The sequence below is a fragment of the Sceloporus occidentalis genome, unplaced genomic scaffold, assembly GCF_023333645.1.
Source record: "Sceloporus occidentalis isolate IW3139 unplaced genomic scaffold, rSceOcc1.0.p SCAF_3, whole genome shotgun sequence".
Classification (NCBI taxonomy): domain Eukaryota; kingdom Metazoa; phylum Chordata; class Lepidosauria; order Squamata; family Phrynosomatidae; genus Sceloporus; species Sceloporus occidentalis.
This window is the reverse complement of record NW_028316983.1, coordinates 53,172,704-53,195,664: the sequence shown is the minus strand read 5'-3', so window position 1 is coordinate 53,195,664 and position 22,961 is coordinate 53,172,704.

Below are 22,961 nucleotides of genomic sequence, written 5' to 3'. Positions count from 1 at the left end.
CGCCTTAGACGATGATCTTCGTCTGGACATCGACAGGGGAAGTGTGACCCTGTTGGTGCTTTTGGACATCTCAGCAGCTTTCAATACCATAGACCATGGTATCCTTCAGGAACGCCTGAGAGAGCTGGGCATCGGGGGCACTGCGCTCCAGTGGTTCCATTCCTACCTCTCGGGCAGATTCCAGAAGGTGCAGTTGGGGGACACTTGCTCCTCTAAGATGGAACTGACATCTGGTGTCCCTCAGGAAGCTATTTTGTCTCCCACTTTGTTTAACATTTACATGAAACCGCTGGTAGAGATCATCCGGAGACACGGGGCGTGGTGTTAACAGTACGCTGATGACACCCAAATATGCTTCTCTGTGTCCCCGACTGATGCAGTGACCAAGGATGGCGTCTCTCCTCTGAATGCCTGCCTGGAGTCGGTAATGGGCTGGATGAGGGAAAACAAACTCAGCCTGAATCCAGAAAAAACGGAAGTACTGGTGATAGGTCCCCCAGGCCTTAGAAAGGAAATTTATCCACCTGTGCTGAACAGGGTCACACTTCCCCTGAAGGACAAAGTTTGCAGTTTAGGAGTACTTATGGACTCGTCTCTGCAGTTGACATCTCAAGTAGATGCGACAGTCAGAAGTGCTTGCTATCACTTCGGTTGATACGCCAACTGCGGCCCTTTCTGGGCCAAAGGGACCTTGAAACTGTGGTACATGCTCTCTGGTAACCTCTCGATTAGATTTCTGTAATGTGCTCGACATGGGGCTACTCTTGTACCAAGTCCGGAAGCTTCAGTTAGTACAAAATATGGCAGCCAGATTGGTCACTGGTGCGTCCAGGTTTGACCATATAACACCTATCTTGAAAGATCTTCACTGGCTGCCCATTCGCTTCCAAGTGCAATACAAGGTGTTGGTCACTACCTATAAAGCCCTACATGGCTTGGGCCCGAGTTACTTGAGGGACTGCATCTCCCTATATGATCCGTCCCGCACACTCAGAACATCTGGGAAGAACTTACTGGTAATTTCACCTTCCAAATATGTTGCCACATCCCAGATGGCCTTTTCAGTGGTGGCCCCATGGATGTGGAATGATGTACCCGAGGAGCTCCATCTGACAACCCCGCTAGAAACATTCAAAAAGAGGCTTAAAACTCTTCTTTTCTGTCAAGCCTTCCCCCCTGAAGAATGAAGTTATCTACCCTGTTGCCATCGATTCCCTGCTTACCCTTGAAGGCAAATGATTGTGCTTAGAGTGCTGTAATTGTATGGTTTTATTATGGGATTTTATCCTTTTATGAAATGTCTGTATGGTTTTAATTGTCTGTACACCACTTTGATCTGTGGAAAAGCGGTATATGAATAAAATTTATTATTATTATTATTTTATGCTTTAAAGGCTAAAGCTAGCACATTACTTCTGCTTCAGAAATGCAATTGAAACCAATTGAACTGGCACAGTAGAAGTGTTGCATGAACCATATCAGATTTTGCATGCTGCAAGTCTTCTATGCCAAAGCTACATGCTACATATTCTATGCTACATATTGTAGAAGGACTAGAAGGCATCCAAAAATGGAATGGGCCCTAAAAGGATGTTGCAATAGCAACTCTTCTTTTAAACAGATGATAATGGAAGAAACAAAATTTGAAATAGTAAGTCAATGGAGCCTTGCCTTCCTCTTTATATAATCAAGGAGCATCTTGTTTAAGTCAAGACCATAAATGCTCTCTGCCTTTAATTCAATGCTGTTGTCAATGTGATATCTTAAGATCCTTATTTATAGCTAGAATAAAATTAATGCAAGAAACCTATAAAATGAAGACGTTATTTTGCACAACGTGCCTGTCTTGAATTAGATTTATCCACAATGGATAGACTAAATTTACTATCTAAATTCCTGGTTATTCTTTAGTGATGGAGGGGAGGATGTAAATAGATGCTGGCAGTTTGATTTTTTGTTAGTCATTTACACTGGAGATTATCAGATGGGGGAGAAATCAGGGAAGGGACCCATCAAACCTAGAGTCAGCTTTGTTTCTGGTACTTGGTAATCAACTGTTTTATTTCTAGATTAAGATACAATGTATACCCCTATCTACACCACAGCCTAAAAGATTGATCTGACATCTGCAGGATATCCATTTAGTATAGTCCTACAAGCTCTTTAAGTATTAGTAGCTATATATTGTCAGGATGATGGGGGATCAATATTGCAGTGAGCCTCCCTTTTCTAAGAGGTGGAATAGTGGATACATCAATATGGTGACTTCATTCTGAGGGCATACTTCCAAGCTCTCTTGCAGTGTACTAATGTCCTCTGGCATACAGTCTGGGAATTGATGCCTTAATTTAGGTAGTCACTATAAAAAGTAACAATTCTCTTCCTCCTCCTCATTTTGGATTAAAAATTGAAGGGATTTTAAATATCCAGAAAATAGAACCTCTGAGTCTTTCCTATTAAGAAGGACACAGGTGCATTGAGACAGCTTTTTGAAGAAGTTCAGCTGCTTCTCTTTGCAGTAGCTGTGATTCCCCCAAGATTCATGTCATGCCATTACAGAGGATGGCATCCAGGAGATAAAAGCTGTTCCTATTCATCCCTGTCAGTAATCAGCACTTTGGTGGTCATGGTTCTTCTCTGCCTGTAGTATAATTCTTTTTTAAAAGATTATAATTTGGAAAAAAAATACAGGTGAAACAGACAGAGACAGGTAATGGGAAAGATCTTCACTAAGCTAAACACCACTGATGCAATGCAAGTGATCCAGCAATTAGTTGAAGATATGAAAATCAGTCAGTAAAATGCCCTTCTTTAGATTTCTTGACTATAGTCTCTGTTCTGATCAATGTTTGACCCAAGGTATGAGAACCTTTTTACTATTTCTATTTCCTCATTGCCTAGGTTGAATTTCTGTAGCTTTTCTGCTGTAGCTGAGAAATCAGAAAAAGACTCGAGATGGAGAGAGCAGCTAAGAAAGAACTAGAAAGGATCCTAAACAGCATGAATTACAGTCATGCAAGCCATTCTATTTCCTGTTACCACATATGGATGTGAGAGTTGGATAGTTAAGAAAGTGATTGGGAAGAAATTCAATTTTCATTTGTGATGTGGTGCTGGAGAAGAGTGCTGAGGATACCATTGACAGCCAAAGAGAGAAACAACTGGGTCCTTGAACAGATCAAACCAGAAATCCTCCTGGAAGCCAAGATGATTAAACTGAGGCTATTATACTTTGGCCACATCATGAGAAGGCATGGCTCATTGGAAAAGACAATAAAGCTAGGAAGGATGGAGGGAGGTAGAAAGAGATGAAGGCTGCAAGCTAGATGGATGGATTCTGTTAAAGAGGTCATGGGTATGAATTTATAAGACTTAAGCAGAGCAGTGGTGGATAGGGAGTGTTGGAGATATGTTGTCCACAGGTTAACCATGAGTCAAAATGAACTTCAAGGCAGTTAACAACAACAACAAAATGTCCCTAGAAGGAATCTGACTTATCCACTTTTGAAGCCTCCAAGGACAAATGTTCCCCAACAATACATTGGATACAATACACTGAAGAATTACATAAAAGAGATGAAAAAATGAAAAACACAAATAATGATGATTCATATGAAGATGAAACCTAAATTCTAGCATTAAGAGAAACTGGGGAAAATAATTCACCAGGAACAAATGATATATCGATTTTACTGCTGCAATCCACACATAAAAATCAATTTCAGTGCTAACTAAAATATGCCAACAAATATGGGAAACAAAATGCTGGCCAGTAGACTGGAGATGCTCCATATGCATCCCCATCTCCCCCCCCCCCCAAAAAAAAAGAATGAAAAGAAAAGAAGGACACTAGAGATTGTAGCAACTATAGGACCAGATCACTAATCTCCTACACAAGCAAAATTATGCTCAGAATGCTACAACATAGACTCCAGCCACATATGGAGAGAGAAATTCCAGAGGTACAAGCAGGTTTCAGGAAAGGAAGTGGCACTAGGGACCACACTGCAAACATATGATGGCTAATGGAATACACCAAGAAATTCCAAAAGAAAATCAACATGTGCTTTATATATTATAGTAAAGCCTTTGATTGCATCGATCACAAAAAGCTATGGAATGCTCTCAGAAACATGGGAGTGCCGATACACTTGATAGTTCTGCTGAGAAATTTATACTCAGGACAAGAGGCTACTGTCAGAACAGAATATGGAGAAATGGAATGGTTTTCAATAGGCAAAGGAGTCAGGCATATTATGACCATACTTGTTCAATTTGTACACAGACAATATCATACGAAGAGCAGGGCTAAACTCAGAAGATGGAAGAGTGAAGATAAAAGGAAGGAACATCAACAATCTAAAATATGTGCACAACACAATATTAATAGCATAAAACATCAACGACTTGGAACAATTATTAAGAAAGGTCAAGAAAGGAAGTGCAAAGGCAGGCCTGTTGTTGATCATATAGGCCGGTTACACACCGGCACTTTAGTGCGTGACGAGCACGCACTAGGGTTACAAAACCCTAGTGCGTGCTCGTTACGCACTAAACGGCGGCGGCCCTTCCATATGGCCGCCGCCGTGAGGACGTGACGGCCGCGCCGCCTCTAGACAGGGCGGCGCGGACGTGACGTCCTCAATCCACGGCAGGGCGCCTAGGGCGCCCTTTCCACGGACCAGGAAGGAGCTCCGTTTTGGAGCTCCTTCCTGGTCCGTGGCGCCACTTTGCTTCGCTGGGTGCAGCCTTCAGACAGCTGCGCCCAGTGAAGCAAGGGAGAAAGGGGCCAAGCGGCCCCTTTCTCCCCCTCCCCGCTGCCGCGGAGTGTCCTTGGGGCTTGAAGCCCCAAGGACACACCTTTTCAGGCTGCGGGGAAGTGGCCTTTTGCTGCTTCCCCGCAGCCTGAAAAGCGGCGGATCGGGGCCTCAGCGGCTACCGTTCTGGCAGCTCAGGCCCCGATCCGGCGGAGAAAGGGGCGGGTACAGCCCGCCTCAAAGAGGCAGTCTGTAACCCGCAATAGAAAACAAAAATAATGACTACAAAGGACCTGCATAAATTGGAATTAGACAATGAGGAAATTGAAATTGTCAAAGATTTCTTGTACCTGAGATCAACCATTGACCAGAATGCAAACTGCAGTTAAGAGATAAGAAGACTAGGAATGTGAAGGTTAGCCATGTAAAAGCTAGAGAAGATCCTAAAGCTGTGGAGGCAAACCTATGTCACACTTGACCTCTCTGGCATGCGAACCTATTTCCTAGGACACACAAAGAGATGAGAGGGCAGTGGAAGAGCAGCAACAGGCATGCACCTGTTCCTCCTCTTCCCCCACACTCCAATGCCTTTAGCTGCCTCTGGAAGGGCGGAGAAGAGTAGGAACAGACGTGCACTTGTTCCTACTTTCCCTTCTCCCTGCCAGGTCTTTAGCTACCTCCCTGGAGACAGCTAAAGAAATGGGAGGGCAGGGGGAAGAAGAGGAACAGATGCACGCCTGTTCCTCCTCTTGCCTCTCCCCTCCTAGGCCTTTAGCTGCCTCCAGGGAAGTCCCTCCCTCTGAAGTCTCACCCCCAGAAAGCAGAAGTACCGCCCCCAGAAGTCCCATTCACTGCCACAGAAGTTCTGCCTCCCAGCATCGGCTAATACCCGATGCAGGAACGCATTTGAATTTGGGCACTCGGTCTCTAAAAGATTCGCCATCACTGTCCTAAAGAGTGAAGATATACAACTGAGCAGCAAAGTTAGAATCATCTAAGCCAAGGTATTCTCAATCACTATGTATGGCTGGATTGTGAACAAAGCAGAGAAAAAGAAAATCAACTCATTTGAGATATGGTGTTGGGGAAGACTTCTGAGGATACCATGGATAGCCAGAAAGACAAACAGATAGGTCCTTGAGTATATCAGGTTGGAAATACCTCTTGGAGGCCAAGATCATTAAACTGAGGCTATCTTACTTTGGCCACATCATGAGAAGGCATGACTCATTGGAAAAGACAATAATGCTGGGAAAGGCTGAGGAAAGGAGGAGAATCAGAAGCTTATCACATGGGGAAATAAGCCAGCTTACCTCTTCTAGCTTCAGTTCTGGATCTGGGATGCCCCAGTAATTAAATCACTGCTGATCTAGCCACGATGCCACCACCCGGATGTATCCTCACTCAGCTGGCCATTTGTTGAAATCAGAATCTCCCAGACTTTGAAAAAGTGAGGGCTGAGCAAGGCTTCGACTCAGGATGCATCTGGGTGCAGCATCACAGCTAGATTGGTGGCAATTTAGTTATGATAACTTCTGGGGGCATCCCGGATCCAGAACTAAAGCTAGAAGAGGTAAGCCAGCTTATTTACCCATTGGATAAGCTCCTCTGACTGCACACCAGATGAGTAGACTCAATTAGGGAGGACACAGGCATAGGTTTGCAGAAAGTGAGGAGAGAAATGGAGGACAGGGAGACTTGGAGATATCTCATCAACAGGGTCACCATGATTCAAAGTTGACTCGAGGGTAGCTAACAACAACAACAGTGAAGGGTTTGTGTGTTGCCTAGCAAAATCCACACAGCAAGGACTTTAGATTTAGAAGATAACATTTACAGTTATATAAGAAGCACAAAGGCATCATTAAGCAACAAATTTACTTATGTGTTCTGGATTTGCATTTTAGTGGGGATGAAATATGGTCACTTGTGACAGAGGAAACAACAATAATGGGAGAACAAGTCCTTCTAGAAACATGACAATCTAATATGGATCCTGACTGCTAGTGCAATTACAAGGCCTCTAGCACTAAACAGAACAGATGCAATTCTCTTTTTCTTCACCCTGTTTGGTGACAATGTAAACGATTTCCCCAAGGGGGAAAGCAGAAGGAAATGTAGATTTGGCAGGCTCTGTGCCAAATATAAAGAACTGGGAGTATTGCTGGGCAAGATAAAAGCAGAAAGGGATGTATTTAAACTAGAAATAATTGGGACAGGTCATAATAAAAGACCAATACATTCTGAACATTTCCAAATTATTCCATGAGACAGCTGTGTAGTGATGAAAAATTACCAGAATCTATGAACTTTATCACACCAGCCTGCTGTCTTGCCACAATTGCATTAGTTTAAGGAAATGAAAACATACTGACTTGGGAACATTCATTATCACAGTTCTCTGCCTTAGCGCTATGGCACTGCTTTGGTGATCTATTGTCATGCACTCTCTCTTCTGCACAGTCTTCATAACCCTGCCTTCCTGCCCTATGCTCTACCCAGCATGCCTTTGTTTTTATTATTTTTAGTTTTAACACAAATGTGGTAAATTGTGGCAATATAGTGAACTTTTTTTTAAAAAAAAGGGAAAGGAAAGAAAAGAAAAAGGAAAGGAAAGGAAAGGAAAGGAAAGGAATACAGCCTGCTTTGGGGTAGCAAAGGTGAGCAGGGAGAGGAAGAAAGGGGCAGAATCACTCCCACTCACAAGATGTGACTGCCTGAGAAGTGGAACTGCAGTGGGAGGAACTTATCCCAAGGAAACCCATAATGGAAAAGTAATGTCATTTGGAGATATTGATGGGTTTTGTTCATCAGTGAAAAAGAATGCTCCAGGCATGGATGAAATACAAAGTAGCAGCAGGAAAGATGTGACTGACCAAAAACAGTTTTATCCTTCTAATACCCAGCTGATCCACTTTGTTGAGAGTACAGACTGCAAGTCCAAAAATTTCTGGTAGTAGCCCTGAAGAAGGTCAATTGGTCATAAGGCCAAAACACATTGAGCTTTTTAAGATAATAAAATTTTTGGACCATCACCCAGCACACGGAACTTCATTTCCTTTAAATCTCAATTCAACCATATCTTGTGGAAGATACCATTCTATTCTATTTTGTTCTGTTCCATTACTTTTACTTTTACTCACAGCTGGGACTCAAGGTGGCTAACAAGGAGAAAAAAAAGAAAAGCACATGTGCCTAAACACATACAAAAAAACTGGCTTAAACTAGTATTAAACTGTCTATAAAATTCAGGCCATTTAAAACATTATAGAGCAATAAAAGTAGTTCCGCACATCAAGAAAACTCCTTTCTTACAAAACAATTAGTTCTCCAGAGTCTACTGGATAAAAAAAGGTTTCACTTGCTGATGGAAGGAGGGGGAAAGGGAGCAAGCTGTGTATTTCTAGGAAGAGAGTTTCAAGCCTGGGGTCAACCATGAAGGCCTTCTCTTTCATTCTTAGAAAACATTGTTCTTTAAGACTTAGCTTTCCTGTCTTTCAGATGCAGCTCATTATCTAGAGTATGTGGATAATAATTGTGATCTATGTTACAGATCTGTTCTCAATATTACAGAGGTAATTTTATTTAATAACACTATGGGCAGGGGGTTGTGCTCATGCTGTCTTTAGCTTTTTAATTTGTTCTTAATGACAAGCAATTATGTTTATGATTTGTAAGCGTCTTTGAGCAACTCCTTTCAAAGAAGAAAAAATTATGTTAGAATTTCCTAAAAAGTGGATAGGCAAGGCACCAAAACCACCTCTATCTATCTATCATCTATCATCTATCTATAAATCTGTATCTAAATCAGCCTTCTCTAACTGTGTAATCTCCAAATCTGTTGGACTACAATTCCCACCACTTTCAGAAAGCTTGTTGATTGGGGAAAATGGGAGAAGTAGTCTAATGTATCAGGCGATGTAATGTTGGGAAACCTGTTCTGGAACAGCTGAGAAAATGCTTGAGCTCAGAAATAACTAGTTACTTGTACATGTACCCAGTTACATGAAACAAATAGTTACTAATACTTAGTTATTTCTTTTCTGGTGAAAATGTAACTTTTATAGCTGTGAGGTGTGAGTTCACTAAGTGAAGAAGAAGATCACATGGTTCAAGTACTGGCTCATGCAGTGCCTCCTGGTCAGTTGTGTGTGTTAAGGCAACAGTGAGATGACCAGAAATAGAGAATGATTTGACTATAGTTGGTGTCTTTTAGTATGGTTGTTTTTGCTGGAAAATAAGAAAACTTCACTCTTGTATTATGTTACTTTTGGGAAGTGTGAATGTACTTTTGTAAATATGTCTATAGCTATGTATTAGGGTCATGCAACTGTTAATTATTTACTATCAAAAATAATTCCCCAAGCTTTGTAGATGACAGAACTGAAAGCAGTAGCATGGCATCATTGCCAGTTAGCACAGGGACTTGCAGTCTTGTAATTGTGTTCCCAGAATATATGAAAAGGAAGATCAATTCTCTTGTCTTTGAGAATTGTAGAGTTACGTCCCAGTTGCTTTTTTATGAAACAGAAAACAGCTTTATTTGCAAATATTCTCCAAAAGTTCTTTATTTTAAAAAGAAGTAGAGACATCAGCACAGTGAAGAGTGTTTTTACTCTTCTCTGAATAAAGCCAGTCTTCCTTCTTGAGCAACACAGGCCCTTACACTGCAAAGTACACGAACAGTGATGAGTCAAGTGAAGAGCAAGCTATTTTTATTCAAGTCATTTCTGACAGCCTCAGTCATTTTCTCATGTATTCAACCCTCCCTCTTTGAACATGTGTTTCTTCTTCATATATGACATAGACACTTTCCAACATTGTCATCTATAAAATGTCTTTGCTAATAAGTGTTACAATACTTAGCACAAGAGATGGCAGATTTAGGTTTTCAGAGAGCAAAAGAAGCTCCTCTGTGCTGGACATGACTAGGAAGTGTGACAAAGCCACTCTCCTGTTTTTATGTTGTCCTGAGTAACAACAAAAGCAGATCTAGGCTTCTTCTAGACTTGCCAACTGTGTCAAGAGGTTGTGTAATGGTTAAATGCCTGTACTGCAGCCACTCACTCACAAACCATAAGTTGCGAGTTTAATCCCAGCCAGGGGCTCAACTTGACTCAGGTTTGCATTCTTCTGAGGTTGCTAAAATGAGTACTCAGATTTGGGGGGGGGCAATTAGTTTACACTTTTTAAACAGCTTAAGTGCAGTTAAGCACTTTTTAACAGTGCCTAAGTACACTGATAAGTGGTATCGAAATGTATTTGCTATTGCTATTGTGATATTTATTGCTGCAGGTTTCAGGATTTTTATCATTTTTCTTATCTTTAAAATAAATCCAAATGAATTTTTTGTTATTATTTTTTGTTGGGGGGGGGGGGAGGGAAATCTGTGATACCAGGTGCAACATTTGCTTCTCAACTTTGAGTGGATTTCTTTTCCATTCTGAGATGTATTGCAACCAAAGAAAAGGGAAAACCCTCCCCCTTTATTTTATTTTTATAGTGCTGTAGTGCATCAATGCATTAGTAAAAATTATTTTTTCACTATAGCATGATAACACTAAGATATTTTTTAGTTTAAAAAATCAGAGTGGAGAAATTTGCTTTTCAAAGGATAATACCACCTCAACAAACCACACCACAATGTTTTGTTTTGTTTTTAAATAACCATTGGAGGAACCTTAGGCTAGATACAATACATTATTGCAGATACCATCCCCACAAAGAATGGAATGGAGCAGAAATAACAATGACCAGCAAAACTCTGAAAAATTCAAAGAACTAACATGAGAACTTCTTTTGATCAACCTGGGAGAACTCTTATTCTGTTTAGAAGGAATCCAAGAGACTACTGTGGTTGTCTGTTTATATTCCAGAAGACATTCTTAATGAAGAATGTAAGAGTTGATTCAGAAATACTGAAATAGCAGAGAATAGTCTGGCATGGACTGCACCAGCAGAGAACAGCTGGAGCATTGCATGTCTTGAATGTCTCCCAGATTATTATTTTTTTTTTAAAGCTAGCACATCAGGATGAAAGGTCCTAGTCTTGAGGGCAGGCAGCAAAGCTATTTGCTCAGGCAATGATTTCCCAACCTTGTCTCTTTAGAGTCCTTGTCACTTGTCAGTTAAGACCCCAGATTCTGTGTGAGGTCTCATCATCAGCCTCTGGATGCCTGAGTGCCCAGTTCATCATGGAGGTTAAACCAGACTGAAGGGCAAAACAGACCACCCAAAAATGCCAGACTGGGGCAACTGCAGAGCTGTGTGCTGCAGCATCCACACACTGCAGCCCCAATCTCCCGCCCCAAATGGGAGCAGAAAAAATCTGCCCCTATTTTGGATGGGGGAAAAAATGCCCCTTTGCTGATGGAACTGGCTTTTTACCAGCTCCAGGGTGCATGGCATGAAAATGCCATGTCCCCGATTTGCCTGGAAGCCAGACAGCATGTAATCATTGTCACAGCTTCTTGGCAACTCAGGAGAGTGGTGTGTCTAAACACCATGCCCCCAAGCCAGCTAGAAGCCAGCTTTACCAGGCCATCTGTTTTGGCCCAGAGTTAACATCAACACTCTACTTAAGCATTCATCAATATTGGAGTCTCAGGGTATTTACATAGAAAATGAGCAGGCTCTTGGTACTATTTGGGCTGTTTATCATACATACCTATAGAGATACAAGCATATACATTGCCATTAGGGAGAAATACAGACATGCCAGTGTCTGGGCACTGGGTTCATTATATTACATTGCTTATAAGGCAACATAGGCCTGGTATAGATGGGCGATTAGCGGCATCCTCGCCGTGAACTAGGGCTAGATGAGGCTGGGCATTTACATGCCCAGCAGCCCTAGTTCGTGAAGACGCTGCCATCATGACTTGCCACTGTCGACATGGGCGGTACCATGATGGTGCAAGCATTGCACAGTGTCCAAACGGGGCTGACAGGAAGTGATGCAATCAGGACATGCACATGCGTCAATCATACCCCTTCCAGGAAGCTGCTTTAGGCAGCTTCTTTTTGCTCCCGGGAGGGAGCACATCGCTGCCGCGTTGTTTGGCTGCTGAGGCAATGATGCAGGGCAAAGAGAGGTGGCATGGAGCTGCCTGTCTGTCAAGCCCCATCATCATTATATTACATCATATGGCCATTAGGATGTTATACTTTCATAAAGACATTTATAAGTACTGAACTTTTATTTCTCTGCATTGCTTTAACAAGCTTTGTAATAATTAGCACATGGAGTGTTGTTATTGTTGATGATGGTGATATTGTTGTGTGTTTTCAAATTGTTTCTGACTTAGGATGATTCTAAGGTGACCCTGTCACAGCAGGTTTTCCTTTGCTTTACTCTGAGGCTACAAGAGTGTGACTTGCCCATGGTTACCCTGTGGGTTTACATGACTGAGAGAGAATTCAAATCCTGGTCTTCAAAGTCTTAGTCCAATGCTGAAAACACTACATCATGCTATCTCAGAGTAGCATTACCATCTTAATAATTCAACTTTATCCATCGTAACCATTCAGTTCTTTCATACTTTCCATTTTGTCTTAATGCTTTATACACACATTTCATAAAGGTTTTAACTTGTACAGAATTTTGTCCCTTATATCCTATCCATAACTAGCTATCCATCAAGGAATATGAGTTCATCTGTTGAGGAACTCAACATCTATACCAGACATTCAAGGGTGAATCTCCTTGAGCATTTGTGAATATTAATAGTATCAATCACAATCACAATTGAATATCTATAGCAGACACACATTATACGCGTAATTCAACATATTGCGATTTCAGCACAGCCTAGACACTTATCTAAGCTTGTCAAATAGGCACAGCACAGTTGTAATGAAAACAACCTTCTTCATACAATGGAGACTGCAGAGCAGTCTAATCTTTGGCTCTGTGCTGACTTCTTTTATTCTCTCTACAGTCCCATTCAGAATATCAGTTATCCATTGTTTCTTACTCACACTTATCCAACCAAAGATATCTAGATATGATGGTACCTCAGGTCCCATCATGATTGGAGTCTTTGGTTGCCTGCCATCCTAACTACATCACCCAGTGCACCTGCTAGAAGGTTATTATAGGTCACATCTGCTCACAGCCACATTGTAGTTTATTCTCAGATGTGATTTGTTGATATTCATCCTGAAGGCAAGTTTACACTGACACATCCCAATACCTCTGGTTTTCTGTATTATATCTTATATGCTATATAGGTTACATCAGGTTACATTCTGTATTCTGTTGAACTTTATTGTCCATTTCCAGGCTGCCAAAGCTGAGAACCTTAAATGCTTGGACTGTTTCACTGGATAATCTTACATTATGTGAATCTGTCTTGACCTGTCCAGAATACCACTCTGTATTGATACAATCTAGGCAGTGCGGTAGCATGTGTTATTTCTGCATGGTTGAATCCACCTTAATTATATTAGGCTTAGTAGGATTTCAGGACCAGGAAGCTAGAAATCAAAATAACTATTGAGGCTGAGTTCACATAGAAACTTCCTTTAAGAATCATGTTAGTATCATGGGAACTGAAAGCAGGTTTTGGGATTTTTTAAAAAATATCTTATTATATATCTCCCAACCAGGCTGAAATGTTTGTTGTAGGATGAAACTGTAGTGGATTATGCCATACAAAGCTACACTGAGCTTTGCTTTTAATCTAGTTACATTTGCCAAAATGTTGACCATCATTTCCCTGAATGGAGTTGGAAACAGAATATAGAGAAAGGGTTCCAGCAACAGATTCTATTAACATATCATTCTGGCTTAATGAAGATGCTTGGCACTTTATGGCTTTTGGCATACAGACTATTCCTTTTAGATTCTATTACTCAAATGATACATTTTCAACAGTTTTCTCTTATAAGAGCCATACAGAATATTCACACACACACACACACACCCATAGTTGTTTATGTGTGCCTTCAAGTCATTTCTGATTTATGGCAACCCTAAGTCAAATCTATCATGAAGTTTTCTTGGCAAGATTTGTTCAGAGGGGATTTGCTCTTGCGTTCCTCTGAGGGTGAGAGAATGTGACTTAGATATAAAAATGGACATTTTTTCACATTATTATGACTCATTAAATTTATTTCTTGGATGTTATTTTTTTATTTGTTTGCTGCTCAAAATAACAGCAACTTTTGTTCTAGCTAGATCAGTCCGGATAGCAGGAGCTCCATGATGGAATTGGATTCCCTTTGTGGAAAGTCTTACTTTCCTTGCTTACCTTTACCATGAAATTGTCTTTGGTCTTTGATATCAGAGGGTTTTGCCCTCTGTTCCTTTTTAATCATAACTCAACAAAACATGTGGATTTCTGAAATGTCTGAAAACACATTGGCGGGATACAAACAGCCGCTTTGCGGCGCTTCCCTGCCGGTGCCATTTGCTCTGCGCGGGAGCTGCAGCAGCCAAACCGCGCGGCTCCCGCGCGGAGCAAAAAAGAAGCTCCATTTCGGAGCTTCTTCTTGCGGCACACTGATGACGTCGCGAAGCGCCGCTGGTGCATTCGCGACGTCATAGGCGCCGCGACACGTCTGGACGCTATGTGTCCAGTACGTAAAGATGGCGGCACCCATGTGGAAGTGGCGCCGCCATCTTGTACGTATTGTATACGTACTAGGGTTAGGGGGATGCAGAAGCACCGCCCCTTCCTAACCCTAGTACGTATACAATACGTACTATATGGCGGTGTGTATCCCGCCAAAGTCTATCTTTAGACTGTAATACACAGACAAGGTAATTACCCCTTGCCATCATCCTTTCTTACATCATAAAAAGAAAAGATAGGTATTCCTCTACAACAGTTAATCAGTGTACTGATAAACACTTTGGATGAACATAATTCCTTTCCCTATAAAGTAAAGAATTATGGGCCTGGGTTTGGTCAATCTTATATTAATGTCCTTCAAAATTCCTAGAAATAGTCATCAGCTCAACTGATATTTTGATATTCCTATTTTTAAAAATTGTCCATCAAAAAGAGAATGACAGCTTTACAGATAATAAAATATCATTATATTTTCATGCCAGATTAAGGATCTGAACCATATTGATTTTGTTACACTATTGTATATAGAAGGCCTCCTCCATTGTTAACTGCTGAAGGTAAATAATTCAGTAATTCCTGAGGAATGAAGTCAGTAGTCTCTGTGACAAGAATTTCTACTGGTGGCGTGACCATTGTTAACAACATGCTGTCTAAATGTTTAACAGAATGGTTAAACATTAGCACAAATCTCTCATAGTTAAATCCTCTCATAGTCAAAATTTATTCTGTATTTGCTACCAAATGATCAGAACAGCCACCTTCTTGCTAGTATTAAAATATTGTTTAACAGATCATGATTGATTTCAGCACATGGGACCCAATGTATAAAGCTTCTTTTATAACTAGAGAAAGATTATATAAGGAAAACAATTCCTGTTCAAGTTGCCAAGCATTATCAGTCTGGAACATTCCAACACTGAGATTCCCTTTGGTTCAGACAGGGAGACTGAATCGTTCAGTGTGCATGTACACACCAACAAAAAAGATCTGGGCCAAGATTCAGCAGCTAGAATCCTCTCTGCAGCTTCGGCACAGCTTCAGGCCACATTGGGGGTGTGCATCATGTAAATGGCTTGCCCCACAGCACAGCCTGAAGCTGCATCATTTTGCCTGTGTGTTTCAGGCCTATGGCTGTGGTTCTCAAACTTTTTATCACTGTGATTACTTTTCCATCTACATGCAGACTTCACACCCCAGACGTAGTATATGAATAAAAAATATTTTGTTTGTTTTAGTATGCTTATTTTTGCTCACAGATAGCATCTGTACCTCTCTCACATACAATAGGTCTCTTGTGCCACATATACTCCCTGCTTTAAAGCTGAGCTCTCATGCTCTCTCCTCCTTCTCTTCACTCCCCCCCCCCCCACACACACACACACTAGCAGCATGGGTTCCCTGGAAAACCATCCAGAGCAATCCCTCCAGGTTGGGCAATAGACTTGGTGGGGAAGGGAGAGGATAATCAAAGGACAGCAACCCAGAAAACCCCTCCCAGCTTGAGAAGTGTAGAGGTGGCTGTGGAACCTTTTCGGCAGCCTTGTCTTCTTTCTTTCTTCTCCCCTAAACCAGTTTGGTGGCCCCTGCTCGTCTTATGGTTGCTAAGTGGTATGTGCTTACTGTACAAAAGACAGACCCTTTGAAGAAGGTGAGCAGGAAATGCATTAAAAATGAAAGATGCTTTTTGCCATGCCTGAGGTTGGAGGAAGGCATAACAGGGAAAAATGCTTAGCATTGCTTTCCCAAGGACTAGTCAATCCTCAACAGGGCATGCACACAAACAGGCTTTCCCTTCTTTTTCACATTTGCTGTACTTCTTGTGCATTCCCCATAAGCAACTATTGTGCCCTCCCTGGTAGTCCTGCAGTTTGAGAACCACTGATTTAAGGTTTTCTGTCTTTATGAGCATGCATGATCTGAAAGAAGCTACTCCAGTTCACCAGTCTGTAAGCCTGATGTTCTCTTTCAAAATCTTGATTCTACCTGCTTGTGTAAAGATGTACAGACTGATTTGCTTCAAGTCAGAAAGACTGGTGTTGTGTAGAACTGTCTCACTGTTCTAACCATGATGCTGAGTGATGATGAATCCAATTTTAGGCACACATCAAAGTGTATATTAACAATAGATTCTTCTGTTTTGAATAACAGGGTTGTTTTTTTTAAGTATTCTTTCCTTTGCTGCTTGTAAGGTGTTAAATGGACTGAAGTCACAGAAGAATGAAGTTAGCCCAAGGGTATCTTAGTGAACACCATTAAATGACCATTCATGCTGATCTGCGTAGTTTAATATTTCCTAGCCATAAACACAAGGCTAGCTCTTTTTTTGCTAGAAGAGCATTTTTTAAAGCAGCAAGATCTTATCTTTCATTTTATATAGATCAGCTTTGTAGCATCTTGAAGTATTTATAGTTTTAATACATAACCATAAATGCCCCTAAACAAGGAATATTGCACCTCTAGATTACTATTATTGCTTTATTGCTCATCATAGCTATAAATTAACACCTTCCCCCGACAATACTGAGAGAGTACAGAATTAGGTTACAACATGTGTAAACAAGAAGCTATTAAAGCTTTGCTGTTCTTTAAAAGTCTTTATAGTTTACTAGTGTACACCTGCAAGTGTTTCAATTAAAGAGCTACATGCTTGCTTAGTAATTGTCCTCCTATGAGATAGGATTTTGGTTGCCAGGAAAAGCAAAGTAAGACTAAAAGGTGGAAAATTGGAATATAAAGCACAGAAAGTGAAACAGCTATAAAATAAAATCATGGATTTAAATTATGCTAATTAGATCCTTTTACATCATGTTAACTCTAAGCTCCTGCAATTGGTAGAAGCTCCTGTTCTGCACCTCTGGGCAAAACGTCTTTGACTCAATGTCAAACCTCAGCTTATGGCTAATCATTAACTACAACAAAAAGGGAATATATTTTCTCAAAACCTGCCTTCTGCTTTACTTCATTTCACATAGTATGAAGAATCAGATTTTTGAGGAGAAGACAAAAGGTCAAGCTTCAAATTTGATCAATATTAATCATAGCCATGGAAATAAAAATGGTTTGCAAGGGTTATTTCATGTAGACTATTTATTATATGTTGTGAGGCAAAGCATTAGGATAGCAGGAATTTTTCACAAATCCTGGAGAACAGGTCAAGTACCTAAAAGACTGGAGGAGGAAAAATGTTGTCCAGTATTTAAAAAGGGGAATAAAAAAGAAGATCCAGGAAACTACGGACCCGTCAGCTTGACTTCAATACCAGGAAAAGTATTAGAATGAATTATACAGAAGTCTGTCTGCAAGTTTCCTGATGACAATGTAGTGATCAATAGGAGCCAGCATGGGTTTGTCAAGAACAAACCTTATCCCTTTTTAGTCAGTTCATTAGGGCCTGTTAGGCCTCACTGAACTACAAACACCAGAATGCAACAGGAGGTAGCCAGAGCAGTAAAACTGGAATAATCGCATGATAAGTGTGTGGTGTAGTAATCTACAAAACTGAGTATGCTGTACTTTGGCCATATCATGAGAAGGCATGACTCACTAAAAATGACAATAATGACAGAAAAGTTGGAGAGCAGTAGAATGAGAGGAAGACCACATACCATATGGTTAGACATAGTCTAGGAGACTGTGGCCATGAGACTACAAGACCTGAGCAAAGCAATTGAGGACTGGGCTTTGGAGGTGTCACATTGACAGGGTTGTCATGGGTTCAAGTCAGCTTGATGTCAAGACCAAACCACTTTGTATTACAGCAGACATAAATCAAAATAGCATATCTCTTTCACTTACTGTGTGGTTACACTCAAAGGGAACAGGAAAATTAGGCTGGGATAGGAAATCACATGATGGTCCCCAGCAACCAAAAAGTGTCACTAGTCTGAGCCTGTGAGCTGTGGCACCAATATACAACAAGGCATAGTGGAGAACAGGAGAAAAATGGAAACTGTCCTATTTTCTCTCACTACAGGTTGAGTCTCCCTTGTCTGGAATTCCAAAGTCCAAAATATTTCACAAACCAAAATCTTTTTCATTGGTGGCTGAGATAGTGACACATTTGCTTTCTGATGGTTTACTGTACACAAACTTTGTTTCATGCACAAAATTGTTAACTGTTGTATAAAACTATCTTCAGGCTATGTGTACAAGGTGTATATGAAACATAAATTAATTTTGTGTTTAGATTTAGGTCCCATCTCATTATGAGCACAGATATCTCATTATGAGCAAACAGAGGTATTCTATAATTACTAATAATAATTATAATCTAAAATCCAAGTATTTTCCAAGTATTTTGAATAAGGGAAACTTACCTGAAGTACCAACACATTAGTGAAATGCTAATGTCAGGGAAAGCATGTCCAGAGAAAAGCATTTATGTTCTTTATTAAAGAATAAGGGACTTATTTATGCACTTTTAAAAATTGGCTTTTCAGTAGCTTAGTACAGTTGGCTCATGAGAGATGAAATTTTGCAACAGCTTGGTTATCGAACTTGTTTGTTAAACACACAGCATACAGATTCATGTACTTGCTTGTTGAGGCGATTGACCTAATGTTCAATGTGCCAACAACTAAGATGGTAAATTTTATATAATTGAATTAGTCACATAAGTGGGCTGCATGCACATCAGGCATTCAGCTGCTTCTTTATAGAAGTTTTCTGCTTTTCATTTAGTGCTATTTAAATTTTACTGAAAGCATTCTGCAGGACCTTTACAAGGCCTAACAAATGTATATTAATTTCAAACTGACGAAAGCTTTCTATATAGTTGTGCCTATACAGTGTACACCAATTTTCCACACGCAAACATCTTCTTGTATATAAAACAGTGATGTGTGTGTGTGTGTGTGTGTGTCTGTGTGTGTATAGGAATATTTTGCTAACTATGGGGCTCGACAGACCGTCTGGGAAAGGGGGGCTGGAGCCACCACTTCTTATTGCCCAGTGTTGCTGCAGCAACCAAATGGCACGGCACCACTGTGCAGCAGAAAAGGAGCTGCCTAGAGCAGCTCATTTTAACGACATCATAAAAGCTGTGTCGCAGCCCTTATGATGCCGCTTCCTTTTAGAGGCATGTGGGTGCTGAGATGCCCACACATCATCAATACATCCTCCATGTGGGCGGTGCCATTCAAAAATGGTGCCATCCCCATGTAGTAGGGCTCAGGAGCATGTGGTTGGTGTCCCGAGCCCTACTATCACCGCCAGGACATCGATTCCTGGCTGTGTGTACCGGACCAGTAGTATTTAAATGGTGCTAAGATAGTGTGAGAGAGTGTTGAACTGGGTGGGGCACAAATGCAGCTGTGCTAGTTATACCCAGTTGGTTAGTTAATTTTTTCATCTCACTGCCATAGTCTTTTTGCTCTTCTATACAGGTTAATTAATTACTTGTTTTCATGTTTTACCCTTTCCCAGTAGGAGAAATCCAGTGAACAACCAGCACAGATTGTTCTTGTTGTTGTGTGCCTCTGAGTCACCTGAAACTTATGGAGGTCCTAGGTGAACCTATCACAGGGCTTTCTTGGAAAGATTTTGTTCAGAGGGGGGTTGCCTTTGCATTCCTCTGAAGCTGAGAGAGTATGCTTTGCTCACAGAGACCCAGTGGATTTCCACAGCCAAGTTAGGATTCAAACCCTGGTCTCCAAAGTCACAGTCAAATGCTCAAACCATTAAACCATGCTGGCTCTGTGCAGCACAGATTACGTGCAATAAATTCATAAGGAGGAAAAGAAGGAGCTGTCTAAAGTATTATTATCATATTTTATTCTGTGCACAAAATATACCCTTGTAATCGGTCTTCAGTTAGTCAACACTGTAGCCCAAGATCCAGCTCTCACGTCCTTCTTTGACCTTTGATATCAAGTCTATGGAGCTTATCACACTGCCCTTTGGTACACTCCCAGCACACAACGAAAGGAGACGGGATGGGAGCAGAATGGGGGAACTCACCCATTTTATCACACACCAGAATGCCAGCAATGCCACTGGAAGTTCCTGTTTCATCCCCGATCCATCCCACAGGAGGCGATTTTCAGGAACAGGTATTTGAAAAGCATTCCTGAAAATCGTCTCCTGTGGGACAGATTGGGAATGGAATGGAAACTTCTGGTGGCATCAACAGCATTCTGGTGTGCAATAAAATGGGTGCTTTCCCGCATTCTGTTCCCATCCCACTCCCTTTCGTTCCACTCCGGGAGCGTACCAAGGGGCTGTGTGATATGCTCCTATATCAAAAAGGGAAACCAGCTATACCAGGTTGATCCAGATAGCTCAGTATGGGAGAAGCCCAAGGCACTCAATTATGATGGGATATATCAAGATCAGAATTGGCATAGTCACTCCACTATGGAACGTGGTAGTGAGCTGGACTGGGAGATTCTTTGCATGTAGCTGACAAAGGGAGTTTCCTTCTGGGAATGAAACACTTTTTGTCTGAGAACATTCACTCCAATTGTCCAGCCATTATTACATATCGCACCCCATTCTTCTTCCCTGGGAAGTCACTTAAGCCTATCAGCTCTTGAAATCCTGCCCTTAGGACCCATTTCTGGGTATAAATCATGTGCCCAGATAATAGCAAATTGGTTCAGTCTGAAACTGGGCTGACTTGACACCTTAATAGCTGACCACCTCATTTCCACAGGCAATTTAGCTATCCCAAAATCAGATCTACACTTCATGATTTTTAGAATATTACCTCTTAGTAAGCCTGAAACTCACTATTACCTACCTCACTTTTACCTACTACCTTTGCTTAGTTTGTGTGTGTGTGTGTGTGTGTGTGTGAGAGAGAGAGAGAGAGAGAGAGAGAGAGAGAAAGTGTGTGCTCATGTGTGAATTCCCCTTTTTAAATAGACTACATTAATTTGGATATTGCCTCTGGAATTCTCTGGGTTTGAAACCATTATACAAAGACCAAGCTCCAAGCCAGACATTACCCTAGCCTTCTCACTACTAAATTATTGACCTAAATTAATTTCCCCATTGAATAAATTTGTGGGTATCCTGTCAGGACTCCCTGCAAGGTAACAGCACAAAGAAAATAGTAGCTGAAAGTATAGCTTTACACAACTGTCTTCTCAACTTCTCCACTGTATGTGTATGTGGGGTGGGGTTTCACAAAAAGGAGAAATTGTCCAACTATTTTAGGAGTAATGACATTCATTGTCCCCAGGGTTTGTGAGCAGGAAGGCAGCATTGTACCCATCTCTTAAAAGAAATGAAGCTACGTCTGTCTGTCTGTCCTCAGTTTCTGAAATTTTTCTTTCCACATGATGGATGTTGAAAGGAGAGGGTTGTTACATTCTTGGGGCACATTAGAGTTTTTTGGGGGTGTTTTTGAGCTATTTAGATCACTGTGAGGTTGTTGTAAGCTTTAAGTTAATTCCAATTTATGGAGACCCTAAGGTGAAACTAGCTTTTTCTTCTCAAGATTTGTTCAAAGGTTTGTATTTGCCTTCGTCTGAGACTGAGAGTGTGTGACCATAGTTGTAGTCCAATGCTCAAACTACTAGATCATGCTGGCTCTCCACTGAAGGTAGAGTTTATCTTTGCCTACCACTCAGATTAGGGCAACTACTCAGGCTTGAAAATTCATTTAAAATGTCCTTCTCCTCTGTGAAATTACTCCCCTTCCCATTATTTTTTAATATTAATTGAGAATGATTTTAAAAAGTGCACAATGCGCTAATTTAACCCATTTTATATATTCCAGAATACAGACACCATGAGTTCTCAATTCCTTTCAGTGTTACGGACATTGGTTATCTCATGAAATGTATTTTGGGACAATGATAGGTGGATGGGTAGTTGGATATCCCCACTACACATATTATCTCCTTCTTCATATCTGTACAAAGGAATGCACACAATGTGTACCCAAGCATCTAATTTTAACAAGACTTATACTGTAATCAAGAATGAAGACACATAACACTGGGAGATGTTTGATTTTTAATTTTTTCTCATTAAATTCTCTTGGATAAGTTTAAATAGGCTTCTTGTCCTTTTGAGGCCAGTGATACTCCAACAGGTGCGGCTCGGGAGTTCATGACTACCATGGCAGCCATGGGCCTGTCTCAATTAGTCTCAGGGCCAACTCATTGTGCTGGTAATACTCTTGATGTGATCTTCAGTATGGACATGGAGGCTCCGTGGGTAGAGATTTCTAATGTCTCTCCCTTGTCATGGACGGATCATTTCCTGGTTGAGGCTAGAATCAAGGCTCCTACCATTAACCCTCCCGGGGGTGGCGGACCTATTAGGATGGTCCACCCTCGAAGGCTGATGGAACCCATAAGGTTCCAAGAAGCCCTAGAGGGCTATACGACTGGCTCTGACGGCGATTCTGTTGATGCCCTAACCGACATCTGGGATACTAATCTCTCTAGGGCTATACACAGCATCGCTCCCAAGCGTCCTTTCCGGCCTGCTTCCAATAAACAACCCTGGTATACGGAAGATCTCAGGGCAAGGAAGCGGGTCGCGCAACGACTAGAGCATAAATGGCGAAGACATCAGCGCTTGTCTGACAGGACACTCCTTCGCTCTCATTTGCGAGCTTATGGAGTGGCAATACGTGCAGCAAAGAACTCCTTCTATGCTGCACGTATTGCGT